This window comes from Arachis hypogaea, chromosome 14 (assembly GCF_003086295.3).
Source record: "Arachis hypogaea cultivar Tifrunner chromosome 14, arahy.Tifrunner.gnm2.J5K5, whole genome shotgun sequence".
Lineage (NCBI taxonomy): Eukaryota > Viridiplantae > Streptophyta > Magnoliopsida > Fabales > Fabaceae > Arachis > Arachis hypogaea.
The window spans coordinates 26,818,926-26,832,570 of record NC_092049.1 but is presented as its reverse complement, the minus strand read 5'-3'; positions in this window follow the sequence as shown (position 1 = coordinate 26,832,570).

Sequence of the window (13,645 nt, the reverse complement as noted above, 5' to 3'; positions counted from 1 at the left end):
TAGATGAAGAAGAGGAAGAAAATATGGAGGAGAGGGGGGAGGGGTGTATTCGGCCAAGAAGGGGAAGAAAGGGTTGTGTTGTGTGAAAATGAAGAAAAATGGAGGGCTTTATATAGGGAAGGGAGGGGGGTAAAGTTCGGCCATAAGGGTGGGTTTTGGGTGGGAAATTGATTTTGAATTTTGAAGGTAGGTGGGGTTTATGAGGTAGGTTTATGGGGAAGAGTGGATGGATGTGAGTGGTGAAGTGGTTACAGGGAAGAGAGATTGAGGTGATTGGTTAAGAGTTTTGGGGAAGAGTGTTTATGGGATTGTGTGAAAGAGGGGTGAGAAGGAGTGAGTGGAGGTAGGTGGGGATCCTGTGGGGTCCACAGATCCTGAGGTGATCCTGTAGGGTCCACAGATCCTGAGGTGTTCAAGGATTTACAACCTTGCACCAAATTAGGCATGCAAAATGCCCTTGCACACAACTCTGGGCGTTCAGCGCCAGATTGGTGCTTGTTCTGGGCGTTGAACGCCCATTTGTTGCCCATTTCTGGCGTTGAACGCCAGAACCATGCTTGTTCTAGGCGTTCAGCGCCAGCTCTTCTCCAGGGTACAATTCTGGCATTCAAATGCCCAGATGCTGCCCATTTTGGGCGTTCAGCCCCAGAACCATGCTCTGTTCTGGCGTTGAACGCCAGCCAGATACTTCTTACTGGCGTTTAAACGCCAGTAAGGTCTTCCTCCAGGGTGTGATTTTTCTTCTGCTGTTTTCGATTCCCTTTTCAATTTTTATATTTATTTTGTGACTCCACATGATCATGAACCTAATAAAACATGAAAGAACAAGAAAAATAAAATTAGATAAATAAAAATTGGGTTGCCTCCCAATAAGCGCTTCTTTAATGTCAATAGCTTGACAGTGGGCTCTCATGGAGCCTCACAAATGTTCAGAGCATTGTTGAGACTTTCCAACACCAAACTTAGAGTTTGACTGTGGGGGCTCTGGTTGACTCTGTTTTGAGAGAAGCTTCCTGTGCCTCTTTTCCATGTTTAAAGAAGGGTAACCTTGAGTTGTAAACACAAGGGAGTCCTCATTCAATTGGAGGACTAATTCACCTCTGTCAACATTAATCACAGCTCTTGCTGTGGCTAGGAAAGGTCTTCCAAGGATGATGGATTCATCCTCATCCTTCCCAGTATCAAGGATTATGAAATCAGCAAGGATGTAAAGGCCTTCAACCTTTACTAACACGTCCTCTACTTGTCCATAAGCCTGTTTTCTTGAATTGTCTGCCATCTCTAATGAGATTTTAGTAGCTTGCACCCCAAAGATTCCCAGTTTCTCTATTACAGAGAGGGGCATGAGGTTTATCCCTGAACCAAGGTCACACAGAGCCTTTTCAAAGATCATGTTGCCTATGGTACAAGGTATTACGAACTTTTCAGGATCCTGTTTCTTCTGAGGCAATGTCAGTTGATCCAGACACTTAGTTCATTGGTGAACAAGGGAGGTTCATCTTCCCAAGTCTCAATACCAAATAATTTGGCATTCAGCTTCATGATTGCACCAAGAAACTTGGCAGCTTGCTCTTCAGTAACATCCTCATTCTCTTCAGAAGAGGAATACTCATCAGAGCTCATGAATGGCATAAGGAGGTTCAATGGAATCTCTATGTTCTCTAGATGAGTCTCAGATTCCTTTGGTTCCTCAGAGGAAAACTCCTTATTGATCACTGGACGTCCCAGGAGGTCCTCCTCACTGGAATTTACGTCCTCCCCTTCCTCTCCAGGTTCGGCCATGATTGCTATATCAATGGCCTTGCACTCTCCTTTTGGATTTTCTTCTGTATTGCTTGGGAGAGTACTAGGAGGGATTTCAGTGATCCTTTTACTCAGCTGGCCCACTTGTGCCTCCAAATTTCTAATGGAGGACCTTGTTTCATTCATGAAACTCACAGTGGCCTTAGATAGATCAGAGACTAAGTTTGCTAAATTAGAGGTATTTTGTTCAGAGTTCTCTGTCTGTTGCTGAGTGGATGATGGAAAAGGTTTACTATTGTTAAACCTGTTTCTTCCACCATTATTAAAGCTTTGTTGAGGCTTTTGTTGATCCTTCCATAAGAGATTTGGGTGATTTCTCCATGATGGATTATAGGTACTTCCATATGGTTCACCCATGTAATTTACCTCTGCTATTGCAGGGTTCTCAGGATCATAAGCTTCTTCTTCATAAGAAGCCTCTTGAGTACTGTTGGATGTAGCTTGCATTCCATTCAGACTCTGAGAAATCATATTGACTTGCTGAGTCAATATTTTATTCTGAGTTAATATGGCATTCAGAGTATCAATTTCAAGAACTTCCTTCTTCATAGGCGTCCCATTACTCACAAGATTCCTCTAGGAAGTGTACATGAACTGGTTATTAGCAACCATGTCAATGAGTTCTTGAGCTTCTACAGGTGTTTTCTTTAAGTGAATGGATCCACCTGCAGAAGTATCCAATGACATTTTAGCTAATTCAGACAGACCATCATAGAATATATCCAGGATGATCCATTCTGAAAGCATGTCAGAAGGACACTTTTTGGTCAGTTGCTTGTATCTCTCCCAAGCTTCATAGAGGGATTCACCTTCTTTCTATCTGAAGGTTTGAACGTCCACTCTAAGCTTACTAAGCTTTTGAGGAGGAAAGAACTTGGCTAAGAAAGCTGTGACCAGCTTATCCCAAGAGTTCAGGCTATCTTTGGGTTGAGAGTCCAACCACACTCTAGCTCTGTCTCTCACAGCAAAAGGGAAAAGCATGAGCCTGTAGACTTTAGGATCTACTCCATTAGTCTTAACAGTATCACAGATATGCAAGAATTCAGTTAAGAACTGAAAAGGATCTTCAGATAGAAGTCCATGAAACTTGCAGTTCTGCTGCATCAGAGAAACTAATTGAGGTTTCAGCTCAAAATTGTTTGCTCCAATGGCAGGAATGGAGATGCTTCTTCCATGTAAATTGGAATTAGGTGCAGTAAAGTCACCAAGCATCCTCCTTGCATTATTATTATTTTCGGCTGCCATCTCCTCTTCTTGTTCGAAAATTTCTGAAAGGTGCTTGCTGGATTGTTGTAATTTAGCTTCTCTTAGTTTCCTCTTCAGAGTCCTTTCAGGTTTTGGATCTGCTTCAACAAGAATGTTCTTGTCCTTGCTCCTGCTCATATGAAAAAGAGGGACAGAAAAATAATAATAGGGATCCTTTTTACCACAGGTATAGAGGTTCCCCTGTGTGAGTAGAAGAAGAAAAGAATGTAATGTAAAGAAAGAAACACAAGGGTAAGGAGAGCAGAGATGTGGGATGAGAGAGAAGGAGAATTTTAGAAAATTATTTTTGAAAAAGAGTTAGTGATTTTTGAAAATAGTTTTTGAAAAAGGTTAGTGATTTTTTGAAAATTAAAATAAAAAATTAAAATAATTAGTTAATTAAAAAGAAATTTTGAAAAAGAGGGAAGATATTTTCGAAAATTAGAGAGAGAGAGTTAGTTAGGTAGTTTTGAAAAAGATAAGAAACAAACAAAAAGTTAGCTAGTTAGTTGAAACAAATTTGAAAATCAATTTTGAAAAGATAAGAAGATAAGAAGTTAGAAAGGATATTTTAAAATCAAATTTTGAAAAAGATAAGATAAAGAGATATTTTTGAAAATATATGATTGAAATTAGTTTTGAAAAAGATTTGATTTTTTAAAATCACAATTAATGACTTGATTCACAAGAAATCACAAGATATGATTCTAGAACTCAAAGTTTGAATCTTTCTTAACAAGCAAGTAACAAACTTGAAATATTTGAATCAAAACATTAATTGATGATGTTATTTTCGAAAATTAGGAGATAAAGATAAGAAAAAGATTTTTGAAAAATATTTTTAAAATTTTCAAAAATAAATAAGAAAAATGAAAAAAATTTGATTTTTGAAAAAGATTTTGAAAAAGATAAGATTTTTAAATTGAAAATTTGATTTGACTCATAAAAACAACTAGATTTTAAAAAGTTTTGAAAAAGTCAACTTAAATTTTCGAAATTTATGAGTGAAAAAGGGAAAGATATTTTTTTTTTATTTTTTTTGAATTTTTAATGATGAGAGGGAAAAACATGAAAAAGACTCAATGCATGAAAATTTTGGATCAAAACAATGAATGCATGCAAGAATGCTATGAATGTCAAGATGAACACCAAGAACACCTTGAATGTCAAGATGAACATCAAGAACTTATTTTTGAAAATTTTTTAATGCAAAGAAAACATGCAAGACACCAAACTTAAAAATTTTTCATGTATAGACACTATGAATGCAAGAATGCATATGAAAAACAAGAAAAGACACAAAACATGAAAACATCAAGATCAAACAAGAAGACTTACCAAGAACAACTTGAAGATCATGAAGAACACTATGAATGCATGAATTTTTCAAAAAATGCAAGATGAATATGCAATTGACACCAAACTTTCAACTTGACTCAAGACTCAAACAAGAAACATGAAATATTTTTTATTTTTATGATTTTTTTATTTTTTTTTTGGATTTTTGGAAAATTAATGTGAAAAAGAAAAATAAGGATTCCAAAATTTTTCATATGAATTCCAGGAATCTTGTGCTCTTTAGTCTAAAGCTCCAATCTGAGGGTTAGGCATGGCTTAATAGCCAGCCAAGCTTTAGTATGCCATTACATGCATTGAAGTGATTAGTTGAATCCTCAGTCCAAAGGAATTTGGACATGGCTTCACAGCCAGCCAGGATTCAACAAATCATCATGAAACACTAGAATTCATTCTTAAAAATTCTGAAGAAAAATATATTTTTTTAAAACATTTTTTTTTAATTTTTTTTCGAAAACAAAGGAGAAAATTTTTGAAAGATTTTTGAAAAATTTTTTTTGAAAACTTTTTGAAAATAAGAAGAAAATTACCCAATCTAAGCAACAAGATGAACCGTCAGTTGTCCAAACTCGAACAATCCCCGGCAACGGCGCCAAAAACTTGGTGCATGAAATTGTGATCTCAGGCAACGGCGCCAGAAACTCTGTACGCACGCCTTAATAAATTGTTTTTCATTCACAACTTCGATACAACTAACCAGCAAGTGCACTGGGTCGTCCAAGTAATAAACCTTACGTGAGTAAGGGTCGATCCCATGGAGATTGTCGGCTTGAAGCAAGCTATGGTCACCTTGTAAATCTCAGTCAGGCGGATATCAAATAGTTATGGAGTTTTAGAATATTAATAATAAATAAAAAATAAGGATAGAAATACTTATGTAATTCATTGGTTAGAAATTCAGATAAGCGTATAGAGATGCATTCGTTCCTCTGAACCTCTGCTTTCCTGCTGTCTTAATCCAATCAATCTTACTCCTTTCCATGGCTGGCTTTATGTAAGGACATCACCGTTGTCAATGGCTACTTTTTATCCTCTCTGGAAAATGGTCCGATGCGCTGTCACTGCATGGCTAATCGTCTGGAGGAATCACCCTTGTCAATGGCTGCATCCCATCCTCTTGTGAAAATGGTCCAAATGCTCTGTCACAGCACGACTAATCATCTGAGGTTCTCGATCATACTGGAATAGGATTCACCCTCCTTTTGCGTCTGTCACTACGCCCAGAACTCGCGAGTTTGAAGTTCGTCACAGTCATTCAATCCCAGAGTCCTACTCGGAATACCACAGACAAGGTTTAGACTTTCTGGACTCTCATGAATGCCGCCATCAATCTAGCTTATACCACGAAGATTCTGATTAAGAGATCCAAGAGATACTCATTCAATCTAAGGTAGAACGGAAGTGGTTGTCAGGCACACATTCATAGGGAATAATAATGATTGTCACGTTCATCACATTCAGGTTGAGGTGCGAATGAATATCTTAGAAGCGGAATAAGTTGAATTGAATAGAAAAATAGTAGTACTTTGCATTAATCTTTGAGGAACACCAGAGCTCCACACCTTAATCTATGGAGTGCAGAAACTCTACCGTATGAAAATACATAAGTGATAATGGTTTAGGCATGGCCGAATGGCCAGCCCCCATGAAAGTCTAAGATAGCATAAAACTGATCAAAGATGTCTAATACAATAGTAAAAAGTCATATTTATAATAAACTAGTTACTAGGGTTTACAGAAGTAAGTAATTGATGCATAAATCCACTTCCGGGGCCCACTTGGTGTGTGCTTGGGCTGAGCTTGAATGTTACATGTGTAGAGGTCAATCTTGGAGTTCAACGCCAGTTTGTAACGTATTTCTGGCATTCAACTCTGGCTTGTGACGTGTTTCTAGCATTTAACTCCAGATAGCAGCGTAGAACTGGCGTTGAACGCCCTTTTACATCGTCTAAACTCGGCCAAAATATGGACTATTATATATTTCTGGAAAGCCCTGGATGTCTACTTTCCAACGCAATTGGAAGCGCACCATTTTGAGTTCTGTAGCCCCAGAAAATCCACTTTGAGTACAGGGAGGTCAGAATCCAACAGCATCAGCAGTCCTTCTTCAACCTCTGAATCTGATTTTTGCTCAAGTCCCTCAATTTCAGCTAGAAAATACCTGAAATCACAGAAAAATACACAAACTCATAGTAAAGTCCAGAAATGTGAATTTAACATAAAAACTAATGAAAACATCCCTAAAAGTAACTAGATTCTACTAAAAACATACAAAAACAATGCCAAAAAGCGTATAAATTATCCGCTCATCAGCGTCCCTGATGCGTACGTGTCATCTGAACTTAACGCAACCCATGCGTACGCGTGCCTTATGCGTACGCATCGCATGCGACGCCCAAATTAAACACCTCAACGCCTAAATTCAAATTATCCACCCTCAATCTTAATTCTCTCTCGTTCTTTTATCCTTTTATTATTCTTTCATCTTATTATTATTTTATTTTCAGTTCTTCTTTGCTTAAGGACAAGCAAATATTTAAGTTTGGTGTTGTCGCTTTGCTGATGTTTTTTTTAAAGCACAAAAGGGAGATGAATGCTCTTCATGGAGGAATGAGATGGCCACTAACATAACTGAGGTGGTTGAGTTCCTTTCATTCTATTTCTCTTCCATTCTTATTTTGTTGTTTTGCCTGCATGATCATTAGTACTTTCAGTTATTAGAATTAGTTTTATTCTGTTATTTGTCTCATGTACTGCTCACTGAACTTGAATCTAAAAAGAAAAAGAAAAAGAAGTGATATATTGCATGAGAAATTGAGTTTATATTGAAGAGTAGTCTTATTCACTTACATGTGGTGGTATTTTCTGTAACTCTGAGTGTATGACATGAACAGTGCATATTTAAATTTGAATCAAAGAATGTTGATGTATAAGGAACAGGGATTTAGAGAATTATTATGACTCCTCTGAAATAAACAAAAATTTAATCCTTGAAGCAAAAGAAACAGCAAAAAAAAGAGGGATATAAAAGCAAGGTCCAAGGCTCTGAGCATCAATGACTAGGGAGGTCAGACATGATTAAAAGCTCAAAGAGTTGTTTCTCTAGTTATATGTTTGTGGTGTTCTTGTGTCAAGTAATCCTTGAGACAAAACATTTAGAGTCGAGATCAATTGCAATTAGAAGAGTATGCCAAAGGCTTTCGGCAACATTGTCTGGGAGTAGCTGAAAGAAACATCAAAACTCCAAAAAGAGTTCCCCAGTTAAGTGCTTGTGGTGTTTTTGTGTCAAGTAAAGTTTGAGACAAAACATTTAAAGTCATGGCTAGGCTCAAGGTGTAAAGCACCAAGGAAAAGAAAAATTTTTGTGTTCAAGGGTTAAATTGAGTTACAAAAGATCAGAGGATTCATAATATTATCCGGATTCTAATTCTGAATGGCATTGACATTCTTCTAATTTAAAGGAGAGTGAGATGCCAAAACTATTCAGGATTATAGTTGTAAACCCCACTATAAGAAGAGACATGAGCTTAATCGAACTCTCATTCTCAGTAAAATTCACATTCTAAGCATATATTATTTTGCTTGCTTGAGGACAAGCAACAATTCAAGTTTGGTGTTGTGATGCGTGAGCATCTTTCCTAACTTTTCCTAGTGAATTTACATTTAATTTGTTAAGTTTTATCTAGAATTTATTATCTTTCAGCCACTATGGATGCTACTTTGAGTCTTGTGCAATTTTTGTTTATTTTAGGTAGCATTCGGATGAATTTGATGGAGTTTCTGCAGAGAAAGAGAAGAAACCAAGGAGCTGACCAGCGAGGAGCGACGCGTGTGCGTGCTTGACACGTACGCACGATTTGGAGCTCTCCGTGGCGACGCGTGCGCGTATTTGACGTGTACGCGTGAAAAGCAAAGTTGCTCAGCGACGCGTCCGCGTATATGATGCGTACGCGTGATACGCGAAAAAGGCCATCGACGCGTACGCGTGACTGACGCGTACGCGTGACATGCGCGATATACAGAAAACACAGAAAATGTTGGGGGCGATTTCAGGCCGAGTTTCGACCCAATTTTCGGCCCAGAAATACAGACTAGAGCCAAGAGATAGCAGAGACTCAAGGGAGATTCACACAAGAATGGTTATGCCCACTCAAAGTTAGGCGTGGACCCTACGAAGCAAGTGGTCCCCATCCATCAAATTGAAGACATGCTGACTGCTTTAATTAATTCTGATTTGAACATTATTTGATTTAAAAATAGGAAAAGATATTATTTTAGTTTTAAGAAGATAGATTTTAAATTAACTAGGATTAGTGGTGCAAAGAAATCGTGACGGTTCCATTCCTTAGTAATGGCGCTGAAAACTTTATACGCACGTTCATAATCTTAATTCTTTGTCACAACTTCACATAACTGACCAGCAAGTGCACTGGGTCGTCCAAGTAATAAACCTTACGTGAGTAAGGGTCGATCCCACGGAGATTGTCGGCTTGAAGCAAGCTATGGTCACCTTGTAAATCTTAGTCAGGCGGATTCAAATGGATATAGAGTTTTAATAATTAAAAGATAAATAAAACATAGATTAGGATAGAGATACTTATGTAATTCATTGGTGAGAATTTCAGATAAGCGTATAGAGATGCTTTTGTTCCTCTGAACCTCAGCTTTCCTGCTGTCTTCATCCAATCATTCCTACTCCTTTCCATGGCAAGCTTTATGTAGGGCATCACCGTTGTCAATGGCTACATCCCATCCTCTCTGTGAAAATGGTCCAATGCGCTGTCACTGCATGGCTAATCATCTGTCGGTTCTCGATCATACTGGAATAGGATTTACTATCCTTTTGCGTCTGTCACTACGCCCAGCACTCACGAGTTTGAAGCTCGTCACAGCCATCCCTTCCCAGATCCTACTCGGAATACCACAGACAAGGTTTAGACTTTCTGGATCTCAAGAATGGCCATCCATGGGTTCTAACTTATAACACGAAGATTCTAATATCTCGGACTCGGTCCTCTGTATTAGATATCTAAGAGATATTCATTCTAGCTTGTTTGCATGTAGAACAGAAGTGTTTGTCAGGCACGTGTTCATAAGTGAGAATGATGATGAGCGTCACATAATCATCACATTCATCATGTTCTTAGGTGCGAATGGATATCTTAGAATAGGAATAAGCTTGAATTGAATAGAAAAATAGTAGTACTTTGTATTAATTCATGAGGAACAGCAGAGCTCCACACCTTAATCTATGGTGTGTAGAAACTCTACCGTTTGAAAATACATAAGTGATAATGGTCCAGGCATGGCCGAATGGCCAGCTCTCATGAAAGTCTAAGATAGCATAAAAACTAATCAAAGATCCCTTACAAAGATAGTAAAAAGTCCTATTTATACTAAACTAGTTACTAGGGTTTACAGAAATGAGTAAATGATGCAGAAATCTACTTTCGGGGCCCACTTGGTGTGTGCTTAGGCTGAGCATTGAGCTTTATACGTGTAGAGGTCTTTCTTGGAGTTGAATGCCAGTTTGTAACCTGTTTCTGGCGTTTAACTCCACTTTGCAACCTGTTTCTGGCGTTTGACTCCAGAATGCAGCATGGAACTGGCGTTCAATGCCAGTTTACATCATCTAAACTCGGGAAAATTATGGACTATTATATATTGCTGGAAAGCCTTGGATGTCTACTTTCCAACGCAATTGAGAGCGCGCCATTTGGAGTTCTGTAGCTCCAGAAATTCCACTTTGAGTGTAGGAAGGGTCAGAATCCAACAGCATCTGCAGTCCTTCTTCAACCTCTGAATCTGATTTTTGCTCAAGTCCCTCAATTTCAGCCAGAAAATACCTGAAATCACAGAAAAACACACAAACTCATAGTAAAGTTCAGAAATGTGATTTTTATTTAAAAACTAATAAAAATATACTAAAAACTAACTAAATCATACTGAAAACTATGTAAAAACAATGCCAAAAAGCGTATAAATTATCCGCTCATCACAACACCAAACTTAAATTGTTGCTTGTCCCCAAGCAACTGAAAATCAAATAGGATAAAAAGAAGAGAATATACTATAAATTCTAAAATATCAATGAAACTTAGCTCCAATCAGATGAGCGGGACTTGTAGCTTTTTGCCTCTTGAATAGTTTTGGCATCTCACTTTATCCATTGAGGTTCAGAATGATTGGCATCTATAGGAACTTAGAATTTAGATAGTGTTATTGATTCTCCTAGTTCAGTATGTTGATTCTTGAACACAGCTACTTTATGAGTCTTGGCCGTAGCCCTAAGCACTTTGTTTTCCAGTATTACCACCGGATACATAAATGCCACAGACATATAACTGGGTGAACCTTTTCAGATTGTGACTCAGCTTTGCTAAAGTCCCCAATTAGAGGTGTCCAGGGTTCTTAAGCACACTCTTCTTTTTGCTTTGGACCTTGATTTTAACCGCTCAGTCTCAAGTTTTCACTTGACACCTTTACGCCACAAGCACATGGTTAGGGACAGCTTGGTTTAGCCGCTTAGGCCAGGATTTTATTCCTTTAGGCCCTCCTATCCACTGATGCTCAAAGTCTTGGATCCTTTTTTATTACCCTTGCCTTTTGGTTTTAAGGACTATTGGCTTTTTTCTCTTGCCTTTTGGTTTAAAGAGTTTTTGGCTTTTTCTGCTTGCTTTTTCTTTTTCTTTCTCTTTTTTCGCCATTTTTTTTTGCAAGCTTTTGTATTCACTGCTTTTTCTTGCTTCAAGAATCATTTTTACGATTTTTCAGATTATCAAATAACATGTCTCCTTTTCATCATTCTTTCAAGAGCCAACATATTTAACATTCATAAACAACAACTTCAAAAGACATATGCATTGTTCAAGCATTCATTCAGAAAACAAAAAGTGTTGCCACCACATCAAAATAATTAAACTAGTTTCAAGGATGAATTCGAAACCATGTACTTCTTGTTCTTTTGTAATTAAAACATTTTCATTCAAGAGAGGTGATGGATTCATATTCATAACTTTAAGGCATAGACACTTAGACACTAATGATCATGTAATAAGACACAAATATAAATAATCATAAAGCTTAAAAAATTGAAAAACAGGAAAATAAATAAACAAGGAGATTAAGGAATGAGTCCACCTTAGTGAGGGTGGCGTCTTCCTCTTCTTGAAGAACCAATGGTGCTCTTGAGCTCCTCTATGTCTCTTCCTTGTCTTTCTTGCTCCTCCCTCATAGCTCTTTGATCTTCTCTAATTTCATGGAGGATGATGGAGTGCTCTTGGTGCTCCACCCTTAGTTGTCCCATGTTGGAACTTAATTCTCCCAGAGAAGTGTTGATTTATTCCCAATAATTCTGTGGAGGAAAGTGCATCCCCTGAGGCATCTCAGGGATTTCATGGTGAGGAATTTCCTCATGCTCATGTTGAGGTCCATGATCTCTTATTTGCTCTATCCTTTTCTTAGTGATGGGCTTGTCCTCTTCAATAAGGATGTCTCCCTCTATGTCAATTCCAGCCGAATTGCAGAGGTGGCAAATGAGGTGAGGAAAGGCTAACATTGCCCAAGTGGAGGACTTGTCAGCCACCTTGTAGAGTTTTTGAGGTATAATCTCATGAACTTCCACCTCTTCTCCAATCATGATACTATAGATCATGATGGCCCGGTCTATAGTAACTTCAGACCGGTTACTAGTAGGAATGATTGAGCGTTGAATGAACTCTAGCCATCCTCTAGCCACTGGTTTGAGGTCATGCCTTCTTAATTGAACCGGCTTACCTCTTGAGTCAATTTTCCATTGAGCTCCTTCCTCACATATGTCTATGAGGACTTGGTCCAACCTTTGATCAAAGTTGACCCTTCTTGTGTAGGGGCGTGCGTTCTCTTCCATCATTGGCAAGTTGAACACCAGCCTTACATTTTCCGGACTGAAATCTAAGTATTTTCCCCGAACCATGGTAAGCCAATGCTTTGGATTCGGGTTCACACTTTGATCATGGTTCCTAGTGATCCATGCATTTGCATAGAACTCTTGAACCATTAGGATCTCGACTTGTTGAATGGGGTTGGTGAGAACTTCCCAACCTCTTCTTTGGATTTCAAGTCGGATCTTCGAATACTCATTCTTCTTGAGCTTGAAAGGAACCTCAGGGATCACTTTCTTCTTGGCCACAACTTCATAGAAGTGGTCTTGATGGACCTTTGAGATGAATCTCTCCATCTCCCATGACTCATAGGTGGAAGCAATTGCCTTCCCTTTCCTCTTTCTAGAGGTTTCTCTGGCCTTAGGTGCCATAAATGGTTATGGAAAAACAAAAAGTAATGCTTTTACCACACCAAACTTAAAATATTTGCTCGTCCCCGAGCAAAAGAAGAAAGAAAAAAGTAGAAAAAGAAGAGAAATGGAGGAGAGGGAGAGAGAGTAGGTTTCGGCCAAGTGGAAGAAGAGAGGGTTGTGTTGTGTGAAATAGAAGAAGGAATGAGGGGTTTATATAGAAGTGGGGAGGGGTTTAGGGTTTGGCCATTTAGGGTTGGGTTTGGGAGGGAAAATATTTTGAATTTGAAGGTAGGTGGGGTTTATGGGGAAGAGAAGATGGATGTGAGTGGTGAGGGGGTGATGGGAAAGAGTGATTGAAGTGATTGGTGAAGGGCATTTGGGGAAGAGAGTTATAAAAAGGTGTGAAGAGGAGAGAATAGGGTTAGGTGGGGATCCTGTGGGGTCCACAGATCCTGAGGTGTCAAGGATTTTTGATCCCTGTACCCTTTAGACGTGTAAAATGCCCTATACATGCAATCCTGACGTTTAACGCCAGACTGCTGCCTGTTTCTGGCGTTAAACACCACTTCTATGCTCTGTTCTGGCGTTTAACGCCAGGTAGATGCTTGTTTCTGGCGTTAAACGCCAGCTTGGTGCCTGTTTCTAGCGTTAAACGCCAGACAGATGCTTATTTTTGGCGTTTAAACGCCAGACTATTCTCCTCCAGGGTGTGCTGTTTTTCATTCTATTTTTCACTCTGTTTTTGATTTTTCAGTAGTTTTTGTGACTTCACATGGTCATCAACCTAAAGAAAACATAAAATAACAATGGAAAATAAATAAACATAATTAGATAACATTGGGTTGCCTCCCAACAAGCACTTCTTTAATGTCAATAGCTTGACTGTGAGCTCTCATGGAGCCTCACAGATGTTCAGAGCAAGGTTGGAACCTCTCAACACCAAACTTAGAGTTTGAATGTGGGGGT